At 52.4% G+C, this 24207-nt stretch overlaps 18 non-coding genes across 18 annotated transcripts; all 18 read left to right on the top strand.

The window, feature by feature from the left end:
* The first annotated feature begins 56 nt into the window (after positions 1-56).
* On the top strand, positions 57-128 carry trnaq-uug (transfer RNA glutamine (anticodon UUG)). Its single transcript has one exon. It is a non-coding gene; the product is annotated as a tRNA-Gln (tRNA).
* A 978-nt stretch (positions 129-1106) lies between these two features.
* trnaq-cug (transfer RNA glutamine (anticodon CUG)) lies at positions 1107-1178 on the top strand. Its single transcript has one exon. It is a non-coding gene; the product is annotated as a tRNA-Gln (tRNA).
* A 6069-nt stretch (positions 1179-7247) lies between these two features.
* Positions 7248-7319, top strand: trnaq-cug (transfer RNA glutamine (anticodon CUG)). The gene has a single exon. It is a non-coding gene; the product is annotated as a tRNA-Gln (tRNA).
* Positions 7320-7603: 284 nt separating this feature from the next.
* Positions 7604-7675, top strand: trnaq-uug (transfer RNA glutamine (anticodon UUG)). The gene has a single exon. It is a non-coding gene; the product is annotated as a tRNA-Gln (tRNA).
* Positions 7676-8652: 977 nt separating this feature from the next.
* trnaq-cug (transfer RNA glutamine (anticodon CUG)) lies at positions 8653-8724 on the top strand. Its single transcript has one exon. It is a non-coding gene; the product is annotated as a tRNA-Gln (tRNA).
* A 284-nt stretch (positions 8725-9008) lies between these two features.
* On the top strand, positions 9009-9080 carry trnaq-uug (transfer RNA glutamine (anticodon UUG)). Its single transcript has one exon. It is a non-coding gene; the product is annotated as a tRNA-Gln (tRNA).
* A 978-nt stretch (positions 9081-10058) lies between these two features.
* Positions 10059-10130, top strand: trnaq-cug (transfer RNA glutamine (anticodon CUG)). Its single transcript has one exon. It is a non-coding gene; the product is annotated as a tRNA-Gln (tRNA).
* A 978-nt stretch (positions 10131-11108) lies between these two features.
* trnaq-cug (transfer RNA glutamine (anticodon CUG)) lies at positions 11109-11180 on the top strand. Its single transcript has one exon. It is a non-coding gene; the product is annotated as a tRNA-Gln (tRNA).
* A 284-nt stretch (positions 11181-11464) lies between these two features.
* Positions 11465-11536, top strand: trnaq-uug (transfer RNA glutamine (anticodon UUG)). The gene has a single exon. It is a non-coding gene; the product is annotated as a tRNA-Gln (tRNA).
* A 978-nt stretch (positions 11537-12514) lies between these two features.
* trnaq-cug (transfer RNA glutamine (anticodon CUG)) lies at positions 12515-12586 on the top strand. Its single transcript has one exon. It is a non-coding gene; the product is annotated as a tRNA-Gln (tRNA).
* A 284-nt stretch (positions 12587-12870) lies between these two features.
* On the top strand, positions 12871-12942 carry trnaq-uug (transfer RNA glutamine (anticodon UUG)). Its single transcript has one exon. It is a non-coding gene; the product is annotated as a tRNA-Gln (tRNA).
* A 977-nt stretch (positions 12943-13919) lies between these two features.
* On the top strand, positions 13920-13991 carry trnaq-cug (transfer RNA glutamine (anticodon CUG)). The gene has a single exon. It is a non-coding gene; the product is annotated as a tRNA-Gln (tRNA).
* Positions 13992-14275: 284 nt separating this feature from the next.
* trnaq-uug (transfer RNA glutamine (anticodon UUG)) lies at positions 14276-14347 on the top strand. Its single transcript has one exon. It is a non-coding gene; the product is annotated as a tRNA-Gln (tRNA).
* Positions 14348-15325: 978 nt separating this feature from the next.
* On the top strand, positions 15326-15397 carry trnaq-uug (transfer RNA glutamine (anticodon UUG)). The gene has a single exon. It is a non-coding gene; the product is annotated as a tRNA-Gln (tRNA).
* Positions 15398-16375: 978 nt separating this feature from the next.
* Positions 16376-16447, top strand: trnaq-cug (transfer RNA glutamine (anticodon CUG)). The gene has a single exon. It is a non-coding gene; the product is annotated as a tRNA-Gln (tRNA).
* Positions 16448-17425: 978 nt separating this feature from the next.
* trnaq-cug (transfer RNA glutamine (anticodon CUG)) lies at positions 17426-17497 on the top strand. The gene has a single exon. It is a non-coding gene; the product is annotated as a tRNA-Gln (tRNA).
* A 284-nt stretch (positions 17498-17781) lies between these two features.
* Positions 17782-17853, top strand: trnaq-uug (transfer RNA glutamine (anticodon UUG)). The gene has a single exon. It is a non-coding gene; the product is annotated as a tRNA-Gln (tRNA).
* A 978-nt stretch (positions 17854-18831) lies between these two features.
* trnaq-cug (transfer RNA glutamine (anticodon CUG)) lies at positions 18832-18903 on the top strand. The gene has a single exon. It is a non-coding gene; the product is annotated as a tRNA-Gln (tRNA).
* Positions 18904-24207: the final 5304 nt, after the last annotated feature.

Raw genomic sequence — 24207 nt, 5'->3', positions numbered from 1 at the left:
TGTGTGCGTGCCTGTGTGTGGACAAAAGACTGCTTCCTCAGAGGCAGAGTCCAGTCGGTTCCATGGTGTAACGGTGAGCACTCTGGACTTTGAATCCAGCGATCCGAGTTCAAATCTCGGTGGAGCCAGTACTCTGTTTGTCCCACTTCTTGTTCAATTCGGGGACAGCTGAGTAAAAGACCCCAATGCAGGCGGGGCTCCTGGCCGCAGGCCTTTTCTGCCTTTCAGCTTGCTGTCTTCTTGAGCGATCGTCCGCTCGGGTTGATGCGGTAACACCAGCCGGGACATTTGCTGCGTGGTCGCTGTCATTTCCTGCGCGGCGCAGTGGGTGCATGTGAACTTGCCACTCTGCCCAAAACTCAGCAGGTGTTGCACACATCACTTCAATCGTCTTCTTCAACACGACCACTTTTAACTTTTCCTTCTATGCCAAGCGTCGTGCGTGAATCCCTTTGCAATGTTTGTACACTGATGCCGAGGCAGCATTGCAATATTCGGGGGAAACAGCTTCAACGCTGCTGGGAGCGGCAGCTTGTCTGCACCGCTTTCATTTGCACAGCAGCCAAACCTAGTCGGAGGCTGAGTGACAGAGGTGGAGTTACGCTTGAGGTAATAATCCAGCCAAGGCTGAACGTCGGAGATTAAATTTTCAAGTGCTTGCCATTCTGCTCATGGGAAAGATGTGCGCGCATTCTCGAGGGTCAGTCAGCCACACACATTGTGCAATTTGCAGTACGGCAGCACCTCACAAACTATCTTGCTTGCCCATTGCTCCCATTCGCTGCAGCCACTGTGAAACTTTTGCGAGCAGTATTCTCGCTGGCTCTCACAGCTGAGCCTGACACGATTCAGCGACACTGCTCTGAGCCCTCAGCAAAACGGGACACTGACCCCTGTGAAACGTGATGACTTGTCCCAATATCCCCCGCTGTGGCTTGGGGGGTGAAAAGATTGGGTGTCATCTTTGAGGGAGGTTTCCTGTCACACCTTTGCAGAACAATGTTTGCACATCATCAGATTCTGTTGTCGCACACGCTATTCTTGCACATTTAACGAAAGAGGTAATCTTGTTTGAGTGACAATTTGCAGACAGTCCCTATGACTGGGGTTCCATGGTGTAATGGTGAGCACTCTGGACTCTGAATCCAGTGATCCGAGTTCAAATCTCGGTGGAGCCAGTACTCTGTTTGTCCCACTTCTTGTTCAATTCGGGGACAGCTGAGTAAAAGACCCCAATGCAGGCGGGGCTCCTGGCCGCAGGCCTTTTCTGCCTTCCAGCTTGCTGTCTTCTTGAGCGATCGTCCGCTCGGGTTGATGCGGTAACACCAGCCGGGACATTTGCTGCGTGGTCGCTGTCATTTCCTGCGCGGCGCAGTGGGTGCATGTGAACTTGCCACTCTGCCCAAAACTCAGCAGGTGTTGCACACATCACTTCAATCGTCTTCTTCAACACGACCACTTTTAACTTTTCCTTCTATGCCAAGCGTCGTGCGTGAATCCCTTTGCAATGTTTGTACACTGATGCCGAGGCAGCATTGCAATATTCGGGGGAAACAGCTTCAACGCTGCTGGGAGCGGCAGCTTGTCTGCACCGCTTTCATTTGCACAGCAGCCAAACCTAGTCGGAGGCTGAGTGACAGAGGTGGAGTTACGCTTGAGGTAATAATCCAGCCAAGGCTGAACGTCGGAGATTAAATTTTCAAGTGCTTGCCATTCTGCTCATGGGAAAGATGTGCGCGCATTCTCGAGGGTCAGTCAGCCACACACTGTGGTGTTGGGTGTTCTAACACACAGAAGAGCCAACACAGTTGCATATGGTACAACACTTGTTTATTTAAACTCACTATTTACAACTTGGTCTTTGCACTCTGCACGTGGGGGGCTCCCTGCTTGTGGTGTTTCAACAGCTCTTTCATGCTTCCTTCTCCCCAGACCTACTGACCTCCAGGTGTCGTGCTCGTGCTTTTTATGTGGTTGGTGTTCTTGTCTGTGATTGGTTGTGGTGTTGTGTACTCTGATTTGCCTGTTAGTGTGTCCATCATGATGTGTGTGTTTGAATATCATGACATCCCCCCTTTTTACAAAGATATGTGCCTACGTGGTAATAAATATGATCGTGACGTGAGTGCATCTAAGAGTGTGTGTGTGTCGTGTGCAGCATGTGTCTATGACGGAACTATGTACATGGGGCGATGTCGAGTGCGTCACATGAATCCAGTTGTACCATAACATAACAGAAATGCGAACGAGAGAAGAAGAAAAAAAATTTTGAACAGTTGTCCAGTCAGACGACATCTGGAACGATAAACAACAACAGGTTATCATGTAAAATTGTCCAACTTATTAAACATATGAACTGTATTATAAGTCCATTCTAATGGGTTTGCGACGAATTCGGGTTGACCGCCTTAAGGGTGGATCAAGAACCACCGGCTGCTGTGCAGGCATGGCCATGGGTGGCGATGGAAAGGGCGTGATGTGCGGCAGCTCCACAAAGTCATCCTCGGAAGCCTGTTGAGGATCTGGCGTGTTGTGTGGCTGTGAACGTGGAAGTCGGCGAAGGGCGCGCCGATTGCGGCGACGCACGGAACCATCCGGCATGCGAACCAGGAACGAGCGGGGAGCCACTTGTCGGAGGACTTCGGCCGGTGCTGACCAGCCACCATACGGTTGATGGACGCGTACTTTGTCTCCGGAGGACAGGGGGGGCAGGTCCGTCGCTCGTGTGTCGTACCGACCTTTCTGGCGATCACGCTGCAGTTGCATGTCCCGAAGAACCGCCTCATGGTCTGTTGTCGGTGCCAGGACGGAAGGTACCGTCGTCCTGAGGGAGCGACCCATTAGTAGCTGCGCTGGCGAGAGGCCCGTGGATAACGGGGCCGATCGATAGGCCAGCAAGGCAAGGTTAAAGTCCGATCCGGCATCAGCCGCCTTGCACAGGAGCCGCTTTGCGATGTGGACACCCTTTTCAGCCTTCCCGTTCGATTGTGGATGCAGAGGGCTGGATGTCACATGAGTGAAACCATATGCTGCGGCAAAGGACGACCATTCACGGCTGGCAAAACAAGGTCCATTGTCTGACATGACAGTCCTTGGAATGCCATGGCGAGCAAACGTTTCCTTGCAGGCCCCAATGACTGCGGACGACGTCAGATCATGGAGAGGCATGACTTCCGGGTAGTTTGAGAAGTAGTCTATAATAACAATGTAATCTCTGCCGAGCGCGTGAAATAGGTCAACACCCACCTTCGCCCAGGGGGACGTCACCATCTCGTGTGGTAGAAGTGTTTCCGGAGGTTGCGCCGGCTGAAACCTCTGACAGGTTGTGCAGTTGAGCACCATGTTGGCTATGTCTTCATTAATACCCGGCCAATATACCGCCGCCCGGGCCCTTCGTCTGCATTTTTCGACACCCAAGTGGCCTTCGTGTAGTTGACGAAGAATCATCTGGCGCACACTGTGTGGAATGACGATCCTATGCGATTTCATAAGGACCCCGTCTATATTGGTGAGATCATCTCGCACATTGTAAAACTGGGGGCACTGCCCTTTTAGCCACCCTTCCGTCATGTGGCGCATCACTCGCTGCAGCAGAGGGTCAGTCGCCGTCTCTGCGCGTATGTGGGCCAGACAAGGATCATCAGCTGGCATATTTGCTGCTGTCAGAGTCACGTGTGCCTCAATTTGACGCACGAACCCCTCCGCATCTGGTGGTGTGCTCACTGCTCGGGAAAGAGTGTCCGCCACTATGAGTTCCTTCCCCGGAGTGTAGATCAGTTCAAAATCGTACCTCCTGAGTTTGAGTAAGATGCGCTGGAGGCGAGGAGTCATGTCGTTCAGGTCTTTGTTAATGATGTTGACCAGGGGGCGGTGGTCAGTTTCGACCGTGAATCGTGGCAGGCCATACACATAGTCGTGGAACTTGTCCAGTCCAGTTAACAAGCCCAGGCATTCTTTTTCGATTTGCGCGTAGCGCTGTTCGGTAGGGGTCATGGCTCGTGAGGCATACGCAACCGGGGCCCATGATGACGTGCTGTCTTTTTGCAGGAGTACCGCTCCAATACCAGATTGGCTGGCGTCTGTTGAGATCTTTGTAGGGCGAGTCGCGTCAAAGAAGGCCAGCACTGGTGCCGTGACCAGTTTGTGCTTGAGCTCCTCCCATTCCTGCTGATGCGACTGGTGCCAGTTGAATTCCGTCGATTTTTTTACGAGATGGCGCATGTTTGTTGTATGAGAAGCCAGGTTGGGAATGAACTTCCCAAGGAAGTTGACCATGCCCAGGAATCTTAAGACAGCCTTCTTGTCAGCCGGTCGTGGCATGGCTGTGATGGCGCTAACCTTGTCTGCATCGGGACGGACCCCGGACCTTGAGATGTGGTCCCCGAGGAATTTCAGCTCCGTCTGGCCGAAAGCACACTTCGCACGGTTGAGACGCAGGCCATTTTGCCGTATGCGGGTGAAGACACGTCGAAGACGATGCATGTGTTCCTGCGGAGTGGTGGACCAAATGATGATATCGTCCACATATACACGTACCCCTTCGATGCCTTCCATCATCTGCTCCATAATGCGGTGGAATACTTCAGATGCCGAAATGATGCCGAATGGCATCCGGTTGTAGCAGAATCTGCCAAAAGGGGTGTTGAATGTGCATAGTCTTCGGCTGGCCGGGTCCAGTTGGATCTGCCAGAATCCTTTGGACGCATCCAATTTAGTGAATATGTTGGCTCGCGCCATCTCGCTGGTGAGGTCTTCTCGTTTTGGGATGGGATAGTGTTCCCGCATGATGTTGTTGTTCAGATCTTTTGGATCTATACATATACGGAGCTCGCCAGAGGGCTTCTTTACACAGACCATGGAGCTGACCCATGGCGTGGGCTCCGTGACCTTGGATAGGACCCCTTGGTCCTGAAGAATCTGCAGTTGTGCCTTGAGGCGGTCTTTGAGAGGCGCAGGAACCCTGCGAGGTGCGTGAACGACAGGGATGGCGTCCGGTCTGAGTCGAATCTTGTACGTGTGTGGCAATGTCCCCATGCCTTCAAAAACCTCCTGGTTGTGAGCGAGGAGGGAATGGAGATTCGCGTGGAACTCAGCATCCGGGAAGTCGGATATCTCATCTGGAGAGAGAGACATGATGCGCTGTACCAGGTGAAGGACCTTACACGCTTGTGCGCCCAGTAACGAGTCCTTTGATGAGCCCACAACTTCGAAGGGGAGTGTGGCCGTGTACCTCTTGTGAGTCACCTGTAGCTGGCAAGATCCTACGGACGGGATAACGTTCCCGTTATAGTCAACCATCTTAAGCCGGGATGGTGTGATGAGTGGTTTGACCTTCATGGCCTGGACTGCAGAGTAAGCAATCAGGTTGGCGGATGCGCCGGTGTCCAGACGGAAGGCGACGCGCGATCGGTTGACCGTCAGGGTGGCACACCACTCATCGTCTGGATTGATGGCATTGACCTTGTTGACATCAATGACGGCAACTCTGAAGTCATCCTGGTCATCTGCATCACTTAACTGGAAGTCTTGATGCGTGGGCTGGACGGTCCTGACTCGTGTGCGAGGTTGTCGAGGATGCGCCGGATCCATGGGTTGAGCCGCACGACAGCGGGCTGCGTAGTGGCCTATCATGGCACATCTGTTGCACTGTTGGTATTTTGCAGGACATTGCCCTTTTAAGTGTAGACCTCCACACTTGCTGCACGTCATGACGTCACGGCGTTCGTTGCGCCACTGCGCATGCGCAGTGCGATCTTGCGGTGGGCGCGCCTGCGCAGTGCGTCCCTCGTTGTGGCCGTTATTCTTGGCGCGCACCTGCGCGGGAGACCGCGAAAAGCGCGGGAAGCGGCCGCTGTCGTCCGGGCCGTGGGGCGGGAAGAAATCGACGGCCTGGATGCGTTCAACGTCGTGGGCGGCCTGGCTTGCCGATTCGACGGCTGGGGACCCCCTCCGTGCCAACTCGGACGCCTGAAATCGGGCAAAACGGCAGGTCGCATTTTCATGGAGGACACAGGCTTCCACAGCAGACGCTAAGGTGAGGCTCTTTATTTTAAGAAGCTGCTGGCGTAGGCCACTGGAGGCAACGCCAAAAACAATCTGGTCCCTGATCATGGACTCTGTGGTGGTGCCGTAACCGCAGGACTGCGCTAGAATCCGGAGGTGCGTCAAAAAGGGTTGAAAAAGCTCCTCCTTACCTTGCAGGCGTTGCTGAAAGATGTATCTTTCGAAAGTTTCGTTTACTTCAGTTTGAAAGTGCTGGTCCATTTTGAGGATGACCGTGTCATATTTGGCCTGGTTTTCGCCTTCCTCGAACACCAGTGAATTAAAGACATCATTTGGGTGGGGGCCTGCGTAGAAGAGGAGCATTGCAATCTTCGAATCATCCGAGACATTCTGTTTTTCGGTGGCACGGATGTACAGGTCAAATCGCTGCCTGTAGAGCTTCCAGTTGGTGCCTAGGTTCCCCGTGACTTGCATCGGCTGCGGTTTGCCGGTGTGGTCCATGTCCAGAATGGCAGGTTGGTAGGCAGGTATCGATCCACTCCTGTACCATGTGGTGTTGGGTGTTCTAACACACAGAAGAGCCAACACAGTTGCATATGGTACAACACTTGTTTATTTAAACTCACTATTTACAACTTGGTCTTTGCACTCTGCACGTGGGGGGCTCCCTGCTTGTGGTGTTTCAACAGCTCTTTCATGCTTCCTTCTCCCCAGACCTACTGACCTCCAGGTGTCGTGCTCGTGCTTTTTATGTGGTTGGTGTTCTTGTCTGTGATTGGTTGTGGTGTTGTGTACTCTGATTTGCCTGTTAGTGTGTCCATCATGATGTGTGTGTTTGAATATCATGACACACACATTGTGCAATTTGCAGTACGGCAGCACCTCACAAACTATCTTGCTTGCCCATTGCTCCCATTCGCTGCAGCCACTGTGAAACTTTTGCGAGCAGTATTCTCGCTGGCTCTCACAGCTGAGCCTGACACGATTCAGCGACACTGCTCTGAGCCCTCAGCAAAACGGGACACTGACCCCTGTGAAACGTGATGACTTGTCCCAATATCCCCCGCTGTGGCTTGGGGGGTGAAAAGATTGGGTGTCATCTTTGAGGGAGGTTTCCTGTCACACCTTTGCAGAACAATGTTTGCACATCATCAGATTCTGTTGTCGCACACGCTATTCTTGCACATTTAACGAAAGAGGTAATCTTGTTTGAGTGACAATTTGCAGGCAGTTCCTATGACTGGGGTTCCATGGTGTAATGGTGAGCACTCTGGACTCTGAATCCAGTGATCCGAGTTCAAATCTCGGTGGAACCTTTCCTCTTGCCAAAGCCAATGATTAGTGTGTGTGAGCGAGAGAGCACTTCTTTTACATTTGCCACCAGGAGCAAATTGATTGGATCATTTCTCAGCCGCCGCAACGGCCACTGCAATTCGCATTGCTCAGCCTCTGTAGCCGGCTGCCTGCACAAGCAGCATTTTGCCATCCTGCGGGCAACTACTATTCGTGTGCAGTCAGAGAACCTTTGCGCAAGTAAGCTGGTGTGTGTGCGTGCCTGTGTGTGGACAAAAGACTGCTTCCTCAGAGGCAGAGTCCAGTCGGTTCCATGGTGTAACGGTGAGCACTCTGGACTTTGAATCCAGCGATCCGAGTTCAAATGTCGGTGGAGCCAGTACTCTGTTTGTCCCACTTCTTGTTCAATTCGGGGACAGCTGAGTAAAAGACCCCAATGCAGGCGGGGCTCCTGGCCGCAGGCCTTTTCTGCCTTCCAGCTTGCTGTCTTCTTGAGCGATCGTCCGCTCGGGTTGATGCGGTAACACCAGCCGGGACATTTGCTGCGTGGTCGCTGTCATTTCCTGCGCGGCGCAGTGGGTGCCTGTGAACTTGCCACTCTGCCCAAAACTCAGCAGGTGTTGCACACATCACTTCAATCGTCTTCTTCAACACGACCACTTTTAACTTTTCCTTCTATGCCAAGCGTCGTGCGTGAATCCCTTTGCAATGTTTGTACACTGATGCCGAGGCAGCATTGCAATATTCGGGGGAAACAGCTTCAACGCTGCTGGGAGCGGCAGCTTGTCTGCACCGCTTTCATTTGCACAGCAGCCAAACCTAGTCGGAGGCTGAGTGACAGAGGTGGAGTTACGCTTGAGGTAATAATCCAGCCAAGGCTGAACGTCGGAGATTAAATTTTCAAGTGCTTGCCGTTCTGCTCATGGGAAAGATGTGCGCGCATTCTCGAGGGTCAGTCAGCCACACACATTGTGCAATTTGCAGTACGGCAGCACCTCACAAACTATCTTGCTTGCCCATTGCTCCCATTCGCTGCAGCCACTGTGAAACTTTTGCGAGCAGTATTCTCGCTGGCTCTCACAGCTGAGCCTGACACGATTCAGCGACACTGCTCTGAGCCCTCAGCAAAACGGGACACTGACCCCTGTGAAACGTGATGACTTGTCCAATATCCCCCGCTGTGGCTTGGGGGGTGAAAAGATTGGGTGTCATCTTTGAGGGAGGTTTCCTGTCACACCTTTGCAGAACAATGTTTGCACATCATCAGATTCTGTTGTCGCACACGCTATTCTTGCACATTTAACGAAAGAGGTAATCTTGTTTGAGTGACAATTTGCAGGCAGTTCCTATGACTGGGGTTCCATGGTGTAATGGTGAGCACTCTGGACTCTGAATCCAGTGATCCGAGTTCAAATCTCGGTGGAACTTTTCCTCTTGCCAAAGCCAATGATTAGTGTGTGTGAGCGAGAGAGCACTTCTTTTACATTTGCCACCAGGAGCAAATTGATTGGATCATTTCTCAGCCGCCGCAACGGCCACTGCAATTCGCATTGCTCAGCCTCTGTAGCCGGCTGCCTGCACAAGCAGCATTTTGCCATCCTGCGGGCAACTACTATTCGTGTGCAGTCAGAGAACCTTTGCGCAAGTAAGCTGGTGTGTGTGCGTGCCTGTGTGTGGACAAAAGACTGCTTCCTCAGAGGCAGAGTCCAGTCGGTTCCATGGTGTAACGGTGAGCACTCTGGACTTTGAATCCAACGATCCGAGTTCAAATCTCGGTGGAGCCAGTACTCTGTTTGTCCCACTTCTTGTTCAATTCGGGGACAGCTGAGTAAAAGACCCCAATGCAGGCGGGGCTCCTGGCCGCAGGCCTTTTCTGCCTTCCAGCTTGCTGTCTTCTTGAGCGATCGTCCGCTCGGGTTGATGCGGTAACACCAGCCGGGACATTTGCTGCGTGGTCGCTGTCATTTCCTGCGCGGCGCAGTGGGTGCATGTGAACTTGCCACTCTGCCCAAAACTCAGCAGGTGTTGCACACATCACTTCAATCGTCTTCTTCAACACGACCACTTTTAACTTTTCCTTCTATGCCAAGCGTCGTGCGTGAATCCCTTTGCAATGTTTGTACACTGATGCCGAGGCAGCATTGCAATATTCGGGGGAAACAGCTTCAACGCTGCTGGGAGCGGCAGCTTGTCTGCACCGCTTTCATTTGCACAGCAGCCAAACCTAGTCGGAGGCTGAGTGACAGAGGTGGAGTTACGCTTGAGGTAATAATCCAGCCAAGGCTGAACGTCGGAGATTAAATTTTCAAGTGCTTGCCATTCTGCTCATGGGAAAGATGTGCGCGCATTCTCGAGGGTCAGTCAGCCACACACATTGTGCAATTTGCAGTACGGCAGCACCTCACAAACTATCTTGCTTGCCCATTGCTCCCATTCGCTGCAGCCACTGTGAAACTTTTGCGAGCAGTATTCTCGCTGGCTCTCACAGCTGAGCCTGACACGATTCAGCGACACTGCTCTGAGCCCTCAGCAAAACGGGACACTGACCCCTGTGAAACGTGATGACTTGTCCCAATATCCCCCGCTGTGGCTTGGGGGGTGAAAAGATTGGGTGTCATCTTTGAGGGAGGTTTCCTGTCACACCTTTGCAGAACAATGTTTGCACATCATCAGATTCTGTTGTCGCACACGCTATTCTTGCACATTTAACGAAAGAGGTAATCTTGTTTGAGTGACAATTTGCAGACAGTCCCTATGACTGGGGTTCCATGGTGTAATGGTGAGCACTCTGGACTCTGAATCCAGTGATCCGAGTTCAAATCTCAGTGGAGCCAGTACTCTGTTTGTCCCACTTCTTGTTCAATTCGGGGACAGCTGAGTAAAAGACCCCAATGCAGGCGGGGCTCCTGGCCGCAGGCCTTTTCTGCCTTCCAGCTTGCTGTCTTCTTGAGCGATCGTCCGCTCGGGTTGATGCGGTAACACCAGCCGGGACATTTGCTGCGTGGTCGCTGTCATTTCCTGCGCGGCGCAGTGGGTGCATGTGAACTTGCCACTCTGCCCAAAACTCAGCAGGTGTTGCACACATCACTTCAATCGTCTTCTTCAACACAACCACTTTTGACTTTTCCTTCTATGCCAAGCGTCGTGCGTGAATCCCTTTGCAATGTTTGTACACTGATGCCGAGGCAGCATTGCAATATTCGGGGGAAACAGCTTCAACGCTGCTGGGAGCGGCAGCTTGTCTGCACCGCTTTCATTTGCACAGCAGCCAAACCTAGTCGGAGGCTGAGTGACAGAGGTGGAGTTACGCTTGAGGTAATAATCCAGCCAAGGCTGAACGTCGGATATTAAATTTTCAAGTGCTTGCCATTCTGCTCATGGGAAAGATGTGCGCGCATTCGCGAGGGTCAGTCAGCCACACACATTGTGCAATTTGCAGTACGGCAGCACCTCACAAACTATCTTGCTTGCCCATTGCTCCCATTCGCTGCAGCCACTGTGAAACTTTTGCGAGCAGTATTCTCGCTGGCTCTCACAGCTGAGCCTGACACGATTCAGCGACACTGCTCTGAGCCCTCAGCAAAACGGGACACTGACCCCTGTGAAACGTGATGACTTGTCCCAATATCCCCCGCTGTGGCTTGGGGGGTGAAAAGATTGGGTGTCATCTTTGAGGGAGGTTTCCTGTCACACCTTTGCAGAACAATGTTTGCACATCATCAGATTCTGTTGTCGCACACGCTATTCTTGCACATTTAACGAAAGAGGTAATCTTGTTTGAGTGACAATTTGCAGCTAGGGGCTATGACTGGGGTTCCATGGTGTAATGGTGAGCACTCTGGACTCTGAATCCAGTGATCCGAGTTCAAATCTCGGTGGAACCTTTCCTCTTGCCAAAGCCAATGATTAGTGTGTGTGAGCGAGAGAGCACTTCTTTTACATTTGCCACCAGGAGCAAATTGATTGGATCATTTCTCAGCCGCCGCAACGGCCACTGCAATTCGCATTGCTCAGCCTCTGTAGCCGGCTGCCTGCACAAGCAGCATTTTGCCATCCTGCGGGCAACTACTATTCGTGTGCAGTCAGAGAACCTTTGCGCAAGTAAGCTGGTGTGTGTGCGTGCCTGTGTGTGGACAAAAGACTGCTTCCTCAGAGGCAGAGTCCAGTCGGTTCCATGGTGTAACGGTGAGCACTCTGGACTTTGAATCCAGCGATCCGAGTTCAAATGTCGGTGGAGCCAGTACTCTGTTTGTCCCACTTCTTGTTCAATTCGGGGACAGCTGAGTAAAAGACCCCAATGCAGGCGGGGCTCCTGGCCGCAGGCCTTTTCTGCCTTCCAGCTTGCTGTCTTCTTGAGCGATCGTCCGCTCGGGTTGATGCGGTAACACCAGCCGGGACATTTGCTGCGTGGTCGCTGTCATTTCCTGCGCGGCGCAGTGGGTGCCTGTGAACTTGCCACTCTGCCCAAAACTCAGCAGGTGTTGCACACATCACTTCAATCGTCTTCTTCAACACGACCACTTTTAACTTTTCCTTCTATGCCAAGCGTCGTGCGTGAATCCCTTTGCAATGTTTGTACACTGATGCCGAGGCAGCATTGCAATATTCGGGGGAAACAGCTTCAACGCTGCTGGGAGCGGCAGCTTGTCTGCACCGCTTTCATTTGCACAGCAGCCAAACCTAGTCGGAGGCTGAGTGACAGAGGTGGAGTTACGCTTGAGGTAATAATCCAGCCAAGGCTGAACGTCGGATATTAAATTTTCAAGTGCTTGCCATTCTGCTCATGGGAAAGATGTGCGCGCATTCGCGAGGGTCAGTCAGCCACACACATTGTGCAATTTGCAGTACGGCAGCACCTCACAAACTATCTTGCTTGCCCATTGCTCCCATTCGCTGCAGCCACTGTGAAACTTTTGCGAGCAGTATTCTCGCTGGCTCTCACAGCTGAGCCTGACACGATTCAGCGACACTGCTCTGAGCCCTCAGCAAAACGGGACACTGACCCCTGTGAAACGTGATGACTTGTCCCAATATCCCCCGCTGTGGCTTGGGGGGTGAAAAGATTGGGTGTCATCTTTGAGGGAGGTTTCCTGTCACACCTTTGCAGAACAATGTTTGCACATCATCAGATTCTGTTGTCGCACACGCTATTCTTGCACATTTAACGAAAGAGGTAATCTTGTTTGAGTGACAATTTGCAGCTAGGGGCTATGACTGGGGTTCCATGGTGTAATGGTGAGCACTCTGGACTCTGAATCCAGTGATCCGAGTTCAAATCTCGGTGGAACCTTTCCTCTTGCCAAAGCCAATGATTAGTGTGTGTGAGCGAGAGAGCACTTCTTTTACATTTGCCACCAGGAGCAAATTGATTGGATCATTTCTCAGCCGCCGCAACGGCCACTGCAATTCGCATTGCTCAGCCTCTGTAGCCGGCTGCCTGCACAAGCAGCATTTTGCCATCCTGCGGGCAACTACTATTCGTGTGCAGTCAGAGAACCTTTGCGCAAGTAAGCTGGTGTGTGTGCGTGCCTGTGTGTGGACAAAAGACTGCTTCCTCAGAGGCAGAGTCCAGTCGGTTCCATGGTGTAACGGTGAGCACTCTGGACTTTGAATCCAGCGATCCGAGTTCAAATGTCGGTGGAGCCAGTACTCTGTTTGTCCCACTTCTTGTTCAATTCGGGGACAGCTGAGTAAAAGACCCCAATGCAGGCGGGGCTCCTGGCCGCAGGCCTTTTCTGCCTTCCAGCTTGCTGTCTTCTTGAGCGATCGTCCGCTCGGGTTGATGCGGTAACACCAGCCGGGACATTTGCTGCGTGGTCGCTGTCATTTCCTGCGCGGCGCAGTGGGTGCCTGTGAACTTGCCACTCTGCCCAAAACTCAGCAGGTGTTGCACACATCACTTCAATCGTCTTCTTCAACACGACCACTTTTAACTTTTCCTTCTATGCCAAGCGTCGTGCGTGAATCCCTTTGCAATGTTTGTACACTGATGCCGAGGCAGCATTGCAATATTCGGGGGAAACAGCTTCAACGCTGCTGGGAGCGGCAGCTTGTCTGCACCGCTTTCATTTGCACAGCAGCCAAACCTAGTCGGAGGCTGAGTGACAGAGGTGGAGTTACGCTTGAGGTAATAATCCAGCCAAGGCTGAACGTCGGAGATTAAATTTTCAAGTGCTTGCCGTTCTGCTCATGGGAAAGATGTGCGCGCATTCTCGAGGGTCAGTCAGCCACACACATTGTGCAATTTGCAGTACGGCAGCACCTCACAAACTATCTTGCTTGCCCATTGCTCCCATTCGCTGCAGCCACTGTGAAACTTTTGCGAGCAGTATTCTCGCTGGCTCTCACAGCTGAGCCTGACACGATTCAGCGACACTGCTCTGAGCCCTCAGCAAAACGGGACACTGACCCCTGTGAAACGTGATGACTTGTCCAATATCCCCCGCTGTGGCTTGGGGGGTGAAAAGATTGGGTGTCATCTTTGAGGGAGGTTTCCTGTCACACCTTTGCAGAACAATGTTTGCACATCATCAGATTCTGTTGTCGCACACGCTATTCTTGCACATTTAACGAAAGAGGTAATCTTGTTTGAGTGACAATTTGCAGACAGTCCCTATGACTGGGGTTCCATGGTGTAATGGTGAGCACTCTGGACTCTGAATCCAGTGATCCGAGTTCAAATCTCGGTGGAACCTTTCCTCTTGCCAAAGCCAATGATTAGTGTGTGTGAGCGAGAGAGCACTTCTTTTACATTTGCCACCAGGAGCAAATTGATTGGATCATTTCTCAGCCGCCGCAACGGCCACTGCAATTCGCATTGCTCAGCCTCTGTAGCCGGCTGCCTGCACAAGCAGCATTTTGCCATCCTGCGGGCAACTACTATTTGTGTGCAGTCAGAGAACCTTTGCGCAAGTAAGCTGGTGTGTGTGCGTGCCTGTGTGTGGACAAAAGACTGCTTCCTCAGAGGCAGAGTACAGTCGGTTCCATGGTGTAACGGTGAGCACTCTGGACTTTGAATCCAGCGATCCGAGTTCAAATCTCGGTGGAGCCAGTACTCTGTTTGTCCCACTTCTTGTTCAATTCGGGGACAGCTGAGTAAAAGACCCCAATGCAGGCGGGGCTCCTGGCCGCAGGCCTTTTCTGCCTTCCAGCTTGCTGTCTTCTTGAGCGATCGTCCGCTCGGGTTGATGCGGTAACACCAGCCGGGACATTTGCTGCGTGGTCGCTGTCATTTCCTGCGCGGCGCAGTGGGTGCATGTGAACTTGCCACTCTGCCCAAAACTCAGCAGGTGTTGCACACATCACTTCAATCGTCTTCTTCAACACGACCACTTTTAACTTTTCCTTCTATGCCAAGCGTCGTGCGTGAATCCCTTTGCAATGTTTGTACACTGATGCCGAGGCAGCATTGCAATATTCGGGGGAAACAGCTTCAACGCTGCTGGGAGCGGCAGCTTGTCTGCACCGCTTTCATTTGCACAGCAGCCAAACCTAGTCGGAGGCTGAGTGACAGAGGTGGAGTTACGCTTGAGGTAATAATCCAGCCAAGGCTGAACGTCGGAGATTAAATTTTCAAGTGCTTGCCATTCTGCTCATGGGAAAGATGTGCGCGCATTCTCGAGGGTCAGTCAGCCACACACATTGTGCAATTTGCAGTACGGCAGCACCTCACAAACTATCTTGCTTGCCCATTGCTCCCATTCGCTGCAGCCACTGTGAAACTTTTGCGAGCAGTATTCTCGCTGGCTCTCACAGCTGAGCCTGACACGATTCAGCGACACTGCTCTGAGCCCTCAGCAAAACGGGACACTGACCCCTGTGAAACGTGATGACTTGTCCCAATATCCCCCGCTGTGGCTTGGGGGGTGAAAAGATTGGGTGTCATCTTTGAGGGAGGTTTCCTGTCACACCTTTGCAGAACAATGTTTGCACATCATCAGATTCTGTTGTCGCACACGCTATTCTTGCACATTTAACGAAAGAGGTAATCTTGTTTGAGTGACAATTTGCAGACAGTCCCTATGACTGGGGTTCCATGGTGTAATGGTGAGCACTCTGGACTTTGAATCCAGCGATCCGAGTTCAAATCTCGGTGGAGCCAGTACTCTGTTTGTCCCACTTCTTGTTCAATTCGGGGACAGCTGAGTAAAAGACCCCAATGCAGGCGGGGCTCCTGGCCGCAGGCCTTTTCTGCCTTCCAGCTTGCTGTCTTCTTGAGCGATCGTCCGCTCGGGTTGATGCGGTAACACCAGCCGGGACATTTGCTGCGTGGTCGCTGTCATTTCCTGCGCGGCGCAGTGGGTGCATGTGAACTTGCCACTCTGCCCAAAACTCAGCAGGTGTTGCACACATCACTTCAATCGTCTTCTTCAACACGACCACTTTTAACTTTTCCTTCTATGCCAAGCGTCGTGCGTGAATCCTTTTGCAATGTTTGTACACTGATGCCGAGGCAGCATTGCAATATTCGGGGGAAACAGCTTCAACGCTGCTGGGAGCGGCAGCTTGTCTGCACCGCTTTCATTTGCACAGCAGCCAAACCTAGTCGGAGGCTGAGTGACAGAGGTGGAGTTACGCTTGAGGTAATAATCCAGCCAAGGCTGAACGTCGGAGATTAAATTTTCAAGTGCTTGCCATTCTGCTCATGGGAAAGATGTGCGCGCATTCTCGAGGGTCAGTCAGCCACACACATTGTGCAATTTGCAGTACGGCAGCACCTCACAAACTATCTTGCTTGCCCATTGCTCCCATTCGCTGCAGCCACTGTGAAACTTTTGCGAGCAGTATTCTCGCTGGCTCTCACAGCTGAGCCTGACACGATTCAGCGACACTGCTCTGAGCCCTCAGCAAAACGGGACACTGACCCCTGTGAAACGTGATGACTTGTCCCAATATCCCCCGCTGTGGCTTGGGGGGTGAAAAGATTGGGTGTCATCTTTGAGGGAGGTTTCCTGTCACACCTTTGCAGAACAATGTTTGCACATCATCAGATTCTGTTGTCGCACACGCTATTCTTGCACATTTAACGAAAGAGGTAATCTTGTTTGAGTGACAATTTGCAGACAGTCCCTATGACTGGGGTTCCATGGTGTAATGGTGAGCACTCTGGACTCTGAATCCAGTGATCCGAGTTCAAATCTCAGTGGAGCCAGTACTCTGTTTGTCCCACTTCTTGTTCAATTCGGGGACAGCTGAGTAAAAGACCCCAATGCAGGCGGGGCTCCTGGCCGCAGGCCTTTTCTGCCTTCCAGCTTGCTGTCTTCTTGAGCGATCGTCCGCTCGGGTTGATGCGGTAACACCAGCCGGGACATTTGCTGCGTGGTCGCTGTCATTTCCTGCGCGGCGCAGTGGGTGCATGTGAACTTGCCACTCTGCCCAAAACTCAGCAGGTGTTGCACACATCACTTCAATCGTCTTCTTCAACACAACCACTTTTAACTTTTCCTTCTATGCCAAGCGTCGTGCGTGAATCCCTTTGCAATGTTTGTACACTGATGCCGAGGCAGCATTGCAATATTCGGGGGAAACAGCTTCAACGCTGCTGGGAGCGGCAGCTTGTCTGCACCGCTTTCATTTGCACAGCAGCCAAACCTAGTCGGAGGCTGAGTGACAGAGGTGGAGTTACGCTTGAGGTAATAATCCAGCCAAGGCTGAACGTCGGATATTAAATTTTCAAGTGCTTGCCATTCTGCTCATGGGAAAGATGTGCGCGCATTCTCGAGGGTCAGTCAGCCACACACATTGTGCAATTTGCAGTACGGCAGCACCTCACAAACTATCTTGCTTGCCCATTGCTCCCATTCGCTGCAGCCACTGTGAAACTTTTGCGAGCAGTATTCTCGCTGGCTCTCACAGCTGAGCCTGACACGATTCAGCGACACTGCTCTGAGCCCTCAGCAAAACGGGACACTGACCCCTGTGAAACGTGATGACTTGTCCCAATATCCCCCGCTGTGGCTTGGGAGGTGAAAAGATTGGGTGTCATCTTTGAGGGAGGTTTCCTGTCACACCTTTGCAGAACAATGTTTGCACATCATCAGATTCTGTTGTCGCACACGCTATTCTTGCACATTTAACGAAAGAGGTAATCTTGTTTGAGTGACAATTTGCAGCTAGGGGCTATGACTGGGGTTCCATGGTGTAATGGTGAGCACTCTGGACTCTGAATCCAGTGATCCGAGTTCAAATCTCGGTGGAACCTTTCCTCTTGCCAAAGCCAATGATTAGTGTGTGTGAGCGAGAGAGCACTTCTTTTACATTTGCCACCAGGAGCAAATTGATTGGATCATTTCTCAGCCGCCGCAACGGCCACTGCAATTCGCATTGCTCAGCCTCTGTAGCCGGCTGCCTGCACAAGCAGCATTTTGCCATCCTGCGGGCAACTACTATTTGTGTGCAGTCAGAGAACCTTTGCGCAAGTAAGCTGGTGTGTGTGCGTGCCTGTGTGTGGACAAAAGACTGCTTCCTCAGAGGCAGAGTCCAGTCGGTTCCATGGTGTAACGGTGAGCACTCTGGACTTTGAATCCAGCGATCCGAGTTCAAATCTCGGTGGAGCCAGTACTCTGTTTGTCCCACTTCTTGTTCAATTCGGGGACAGCTGAGTAAAAGACCCCAATGCAGGCGGGGCTCCTGGCCGCAGGCCTTTTCTGCCTTTCAGCTTGCTGTCTTCTTGAGCGATCGTCCGCTCGGGTTGATGCGGTAACACCAGCCGGGACATTTGCTGCGTGGTCGCTGTCATTTCCTGCGCGGCGCAGTGGGTGCATGTGAACTTGCCACTCTGCCCAAAACTCAGCAGGTGTTGCACACATCACTTCAATCGTCTTCTTCAACACGACCACTTTTAACTTTTCCTTCTATGCCAAGCGTCGTGCGTGAATCCCTTTGCAATGTTTGTACACTGATGCCGAGGCAGCATTGCAATATTCGGGGGAAACAGCTTCAACGCTGCTGGGAGCGGCAGCTTGTCTGCACCGCTTTCATTTGCACAGCAGCCAAACCTAGTCGGAGGCTGAGTGACAGAGGTGGAGTTACGCTTGAGGTAATAATCCAGCCAAGGCTGAACGTCGGAGATTAAATTTTCAAGTGCTTGCCATTCTGCTCATGGGAAAGATGTGCGCGCATTCTCGAGGGTCAGTCAGCCACACACATTGTGCAATTTGCAGTACGGCAGCACCTCACAAACTATCTTGCTTGCCCATTGCTCCCATTCGCTGCAGCCACTGTGAAACTTTTGCGAGCAGTATTCTCGCTGGCTCTCACAGCTGAGCCTGACACGATTCAGCGACACTGCTCTGAGCCCTCAGCAAAACGGGACACTGACCCCTGTGAAACGTGATGACTTGTCCCAATATCCCCCGCTGTGGCTTGGGGGGTGAAAAGATTGGGTGTCATCTTTGAGGGAGGTTTCCTGTCACACCTTTGCAGAACAATGTTTGCACATCATCAGATTCTGTTGTCGCACACGCTATTCTTGCACATTTAACGAAAGAGGTAATCTTGTTTGAGTGACAATTTGCAGACAGTCCCTATGACTGGGGTTCCATGGTGTAATGGTGAGCACTCTGGACTCTGAATCCAGTGATCCGAGTTCAAATCTCGGTGGAGCCAGTACTCTGTTTGTCCCACTTCTTGTTCAATTCGGGGACAGCTGAGTAAAAGACCCCAATGCAGGCGGGGCTCCTGGCCGCAGGCCTTTTCTGCCTTCCAGCTTGCTGTCTTCTTGAGCGATCGTCCGCTCGGGTTGATGCGGTAACACCAGCCGGGACATTTGCTGCGTGGTCGCTGTCATTTCCTGCGCGGCGCAGTGGGTGCATGTGAACTTGCCACTCTGCCCAAAACTCAGCAGGTGTTGCACACATCACTTCAATCGTCTTCTTCAACACGACCACTTTTAACTTTTCCTTCTATGCCAAGCGTCGTGCGTGAATCCCTTTGCAATGTTTGTACACTGATGCCGAGGCAGCATTGCAATATTCGGGGGAAACAGCTTCAACGCTGCTGGGAGCGGCAGCTTGTCTGCACCGCTTTCATTTGCACAGCAGCCAAACCTAGTCGGAGGCTGAGTGACAGAGGTGGAGTTACGCTTGAGGTAATAATCCAGCCAAGGCTGAACGTCGGAGATTAAATTTTCAAGTGCTTGCCATTCTGCTCATGGGAAAGATGTGCGCGCATTCTCGAGGGTCAGTCAGCCACACACTGTGGTGTTGGGTGTTCTAACACACAGAAGAGCCAACACAGTTGCATATGGTACAACACTTGTTTATTTAAACTCACTATTTACAACTTGGTCTTTGCACTCTGCACGTGGGGGGCTCCCTGCTTGTGGTGTTTCAACAGCTCTTTCATGCTTCCTTCTCCCCAGACCTACTGACCTCCAGGTGTCGTGCTCGTGCTTTTTATGTGGTTGGTGTTCTTGTCTGTGATTGGTTGTGGTGTTGTGTACTCTGATTTGCCTGTTAGTGTGTCCATCATGATGTGTGTGTTTGAATATCATGACATCCCCCCTTTTTACAAAGATATGTGCCTACGTGGTAATAAATATGATCGTGACGTGAGTGCATCTAAGAGTGTGTGTGTGTCGTGTGCAGCATGTGTCTATGACGGAACTATGTACATGGGGCGATGTCGAGTGCGTCACATGAATCCAGTTGTACCATAACATAACAGAAATGCGAACGAGAGAAGAAGAAAAAAAATTTTGAACAGTTGTCCAGTCAGACGACATCTGGAACGATAAACAACAACAGGTTATCATGTAAAATTGTCCAACTTATTAAACATATGAACTGTATTATAAGTCCATTCTAATGGGTTTGCGACGAATTCGGGTTGACCGCCTTAAGGGTGGATCAAGAACCACCGGCTGCTGTGCAGGCATGGCCATGGGTGGCGATGGAAAGGGCGTGATGTGCGGCAGCTCCACAAAGTCATCCTCGGAAGCCTGTTGAGGATCTGGCGTGTTGTGTGGCTGTGAACGTGGAAGTCGGCGAAGGGCGCGCCGATTGCGGCGACGCACGGAACCATCCGGCATGCGAACCAGGAACGAGCGGGGAGCCACTTGTCGGAGGACTTCGGCCGGTGCTGACCAGCCACCATACGGTTGATGGACGCGTACTTTGTCTCCGGAGGACAGGGGGGGCAGGTCCGTCGCTCGTGTGTCGTACCGACCTTTCTGGCGATCACGCTGCAGTTGCATGTCCCGAAGAACCGCCTCATGGTCTGTTGTCGGTGCCAGGACGGAAGGTACCGTCGTCCTGAGGGAGCGACCCATTAGTAGCTGCGCTGGCGAGAGGCCCGTGGATAACGGGGCCGATCGATAGGCCAGCAAGGCAAGGTTAAAGTCCGATCCGGCATCAGCCGCCTTGCACAGGAGCCGCTTTGCGATGTGGACACCCTTTTCAGCCTTCCCGTTCGATTGTGGATGCAGAGGGCTGGATGTCACATGAGTGAAACCATATGCTGCGGCAAAGGACGACCATTCACGGCTGGCAAAACAAGGTCCATTGTCTGACATGACAGTCCTTGGAATGCCATGGCGAGCAAACGTTTCCTTGCAGGCCCCAATGACTGCGGACGACGTCAGATCATGGAGAGGCATGACTTCCGGGTAGTTTGAGAAGTAGTCTATAATAACAATGTAATCTCTGCCGAGCGCGTGAAATAGGTCAACACCCACCTTCGCCCAGGGGGACGTCACCATCTCGTGTGGTAGAAGTGTTTCCGGAGGTTGCGCCGGCTGAAACCTCTGACAGGTTGTGCAGTTGAGCACCATGTTGGCTATGTCTTCATTAATACCCGGCCAATATACCGCCGCCCGGGCCCTTCGTCTGCATTTTTCGACACCCAAGTGGCCTTCGTGTAGTTGACGAAGAATCATCTGGCGCACACTGTGTGGAATGACGATCCTATGCGATTTCATAAGGACCCCGTCTATATTGGTGAGATCATCTCGCACATTGTAAAACTGGGGGCACTGCCCTTTTAGCCACCCTTCCGTCATGTGGCGCATCACTCGCTGCAGCAGAGGGTCAGTCGCCGTCTCTGCGCGTATGTGGGCCAGACAAGGATCATCAGCTGGCATATTTGCTGCTGTCAGAGTCACGTGTGCCTCAATTTGACGCACGAACCCCTCCGCATCTGGTGGTGTGCTCACTGCTCGGGAAAGAGTGTCCGCCACTATGAGTTCCTTCCCCGGAGTGTAGATCAGTTCAAAATCGTACCTCCTGAGTTTGAGTAAGATGCGCTGGAGGCGAGGAGTCATGTCGTTCAGGTCTTTGTTAATGATGTTGACCAGGGGGCGGTGGTCAGTTTCGACCGTGAATCGTGGCAGGCCATACACATAGTCGTGGAACTTGTCCAGTCCAGTTAACAAGCCCAGGCATTCTTTTTCGATTTGCGCGTAGCGCTGTTCGGTAGGGGTCATGGCTCGTGAGGCATACGCAACCGGGGCCCATGATGACGTGCTGTCTTTTTGCAGGAGTACCGCTCCAATACCAGATTGGCTGGCGTCTGTTGAGATCTTTGTAGGGCGAGTCGCGTCAAAGAAGGCCAGCACTGGTGCCGTGACCAGTTTGTGCTTGAGCTCCTCCCATTCCTGCTGATGCGACTGGTGCCAGTTGAATTCCGTCGATTTTTTTACGAGATGGCGCATGTTTGTTGTATGAGAAGCCAGGTTGGGAATGAACTTCCCAAGGAAGTTGACCATGCCCAGGAATCTTAAGACAGCCTTCTTGTCAGCCGGTCGTGGCATGGCTGTGATGGCGCTAACCTTGTCTGCATCGGGACGGACCCCGGACCTTGAGATGTGGTCCCCGAGGAATTTCAGCTCCGTCTGGCCGAAAGCACACTTCGCACGGTTGAGACGCAGGCCATTTTGCCGTATGCGGGTGAAGACACGTCGAAGACGATGCATGTGTTCCTGCGGAGTGGTGGACCAAATGATGATATCGTCCACATATACACGTACCCCTTCGATGCCTTCCATCATCTGCTCCATAATGCGGTGGAATACTTCAGATGCCGAAATGATGCCGAATGGCATCCGGTTGTAGCAGAATCTGCCAAAAGGGGTGTTGAATGTGCATAGTCTTCGGCTGGCCGGGTCCAGTTGGATCTGCCAGAATCCTTTGGACGCATCCAATTTAGTGAATATGTTGGCTCGCGCCATCTCGCTGGTGAGGTCTTCTCGTTTTGGGATGGGATAGTGTTCCCGCATGATGTTGTTGTTCAGATCTTTTGGATCTATACATATACGGAGCTCGCCAGAGGGCTTCTTTACACAGACCATGGAGCTGACCCATGGCGTGGGCTCCGTGACCTTGGATAGGACCCCTTGGTCCTGAAGAATCTGCAGTTGTGCCTTGAGGCGGTCTTTGAGAGGCGCAGGAACCCTGCGAGGTGCGTGAACGACAGGGATGGCGTCCGGTCTGAGTCGAATCTTGTACGTGTGTGGCAATGTCCCCATGCCTTCAAAAACCTCCTGGTTGTGAGCGAGGAGGGAATGGAGATTCGCGTGGAACTCAGCATCCGGGAAGTCGGATATCTCATCTGGAGAGAGAGACATGATGCGCTGTACCAGGTGAAGGACCTTACACGCTTGTGCGCCCAGTAACGAGTCCTTTGATGAGCCCACAACTTCGAAGGGGAGTGTGGCCGTGTACCTCTTGTGAGTCACCTGTAGCTGGCAAGATCCTACGGACGGGATAACGTTCCCGTTATAGTCAACCATCTTAAGCCGGGATGGTGTGATGAGTGGTTTGACCTTCATGGCCTGGACTGCAGAGTAAGCAATCAGGTTGGCGGATGCGCCGGTGTCCAGACGGAAGGCGACGCGCGATCGGTTGACCGTCAGGGTGGCACACCACTCATCGTCTGGATTGATGGCATTGACCTTGTTGACATCAATGACGGCAACTCTGAAGTCATCCTGGTCATCTGCATCACTTAACTGGAAGTCTTGATGCGTGGGCTGGACGGTCCTGACTCGTGTGCGAGGTTGTCGAGGATGCGCCGGATCCATGGGTTGAGCCGCACGACAGCGGGCTGCGTAGTGGCCTATCATGGCACATCTGTTGCACTGTTGGTATTTTGCAGGACATTGCCCTTTTAAGTGTAGACCTCCACACTTGCTGCACGTCATGACGTCACGGCGTTCGTTGCGCCACTGCGCATGCGCAGTGCGATCTTGCGGTGGGCGCGCCTGCGCAGTGCGTCCCTCGTTGTGGCCGTTATTCTTGGCGCGCACCTGCGCGGGAGACCGCGAAAAGCGCGGGAAGCGGCCGCTGTCGTCCGGGCCGTGGGGCGGGAAGAAATCGACGGCCTGGATGCGTTCAACGTCGTGGGCGGCCTGGCTTGCCGATTCGACGGCTGGGGACCCCCTCCGTGCCAACTCGGACGCCTGAAATCGGGCAAAACGGCAGGTCGCATTTTCATGGAGGACACAGGCTTCCACAGCAGACGCTAAGGTGAGGCTCTTTATTTTAAGAAGCTGCTGGCGTAGGCCACTGGAGGCAACGCCAAAAACAATCTGGTCCCTGATCATGGACTCTGTGGTGGTGCCGTAACCGCAGGACTGCGCTAGAATCCGGAGGTGCGTCAAAAAGGGTTGAAAAAGCTCCTCCTTACCTTGCAGGCGTTGCTGAAAGATGTATCTTTCGAAAGTTTCGTTTACTTCAGTTTGAAAGTGCTGGTCCATTTTGAGGATGACCGTGTCATATTTGGCCTGGTTTTCGCCTTCCTCGAACACCAGTGAATTAAAGACATCATTTGGGTGGGGGCCTGCGTAGAAGAGGAGCATTGCAATCTTCGAATCATCCGAGACATTCTGTTTTTCGGTGGCACGGATGTACAGGTCAAATCGCTGCCTGTAGAGCTTCCAGTTGGTGCCTAGGTTCCCCGTGACTTGCATCGGCT

Source organism: Scyliorhinus torazame, chromosome 31 (assembly GCF_047496885.1).
Source record: "Scyliorhinus torazame isolate Kashiwa2021f chromosome 31, sScyTor2.1, whole genome shotgun sequence".
NCBI classification, from domain to species: Eukaryota; Metazoa; Chordata; class Chondrichthyes; order Carcharhiniformes; family Scyliorhinidae; genus Scyliorhinus; species Scyliorhinus torazame.
Note: the sequence above shows the minus strand (reverse complement) of the source record. Positions and strands in the feature narration are given on the sequence as shown.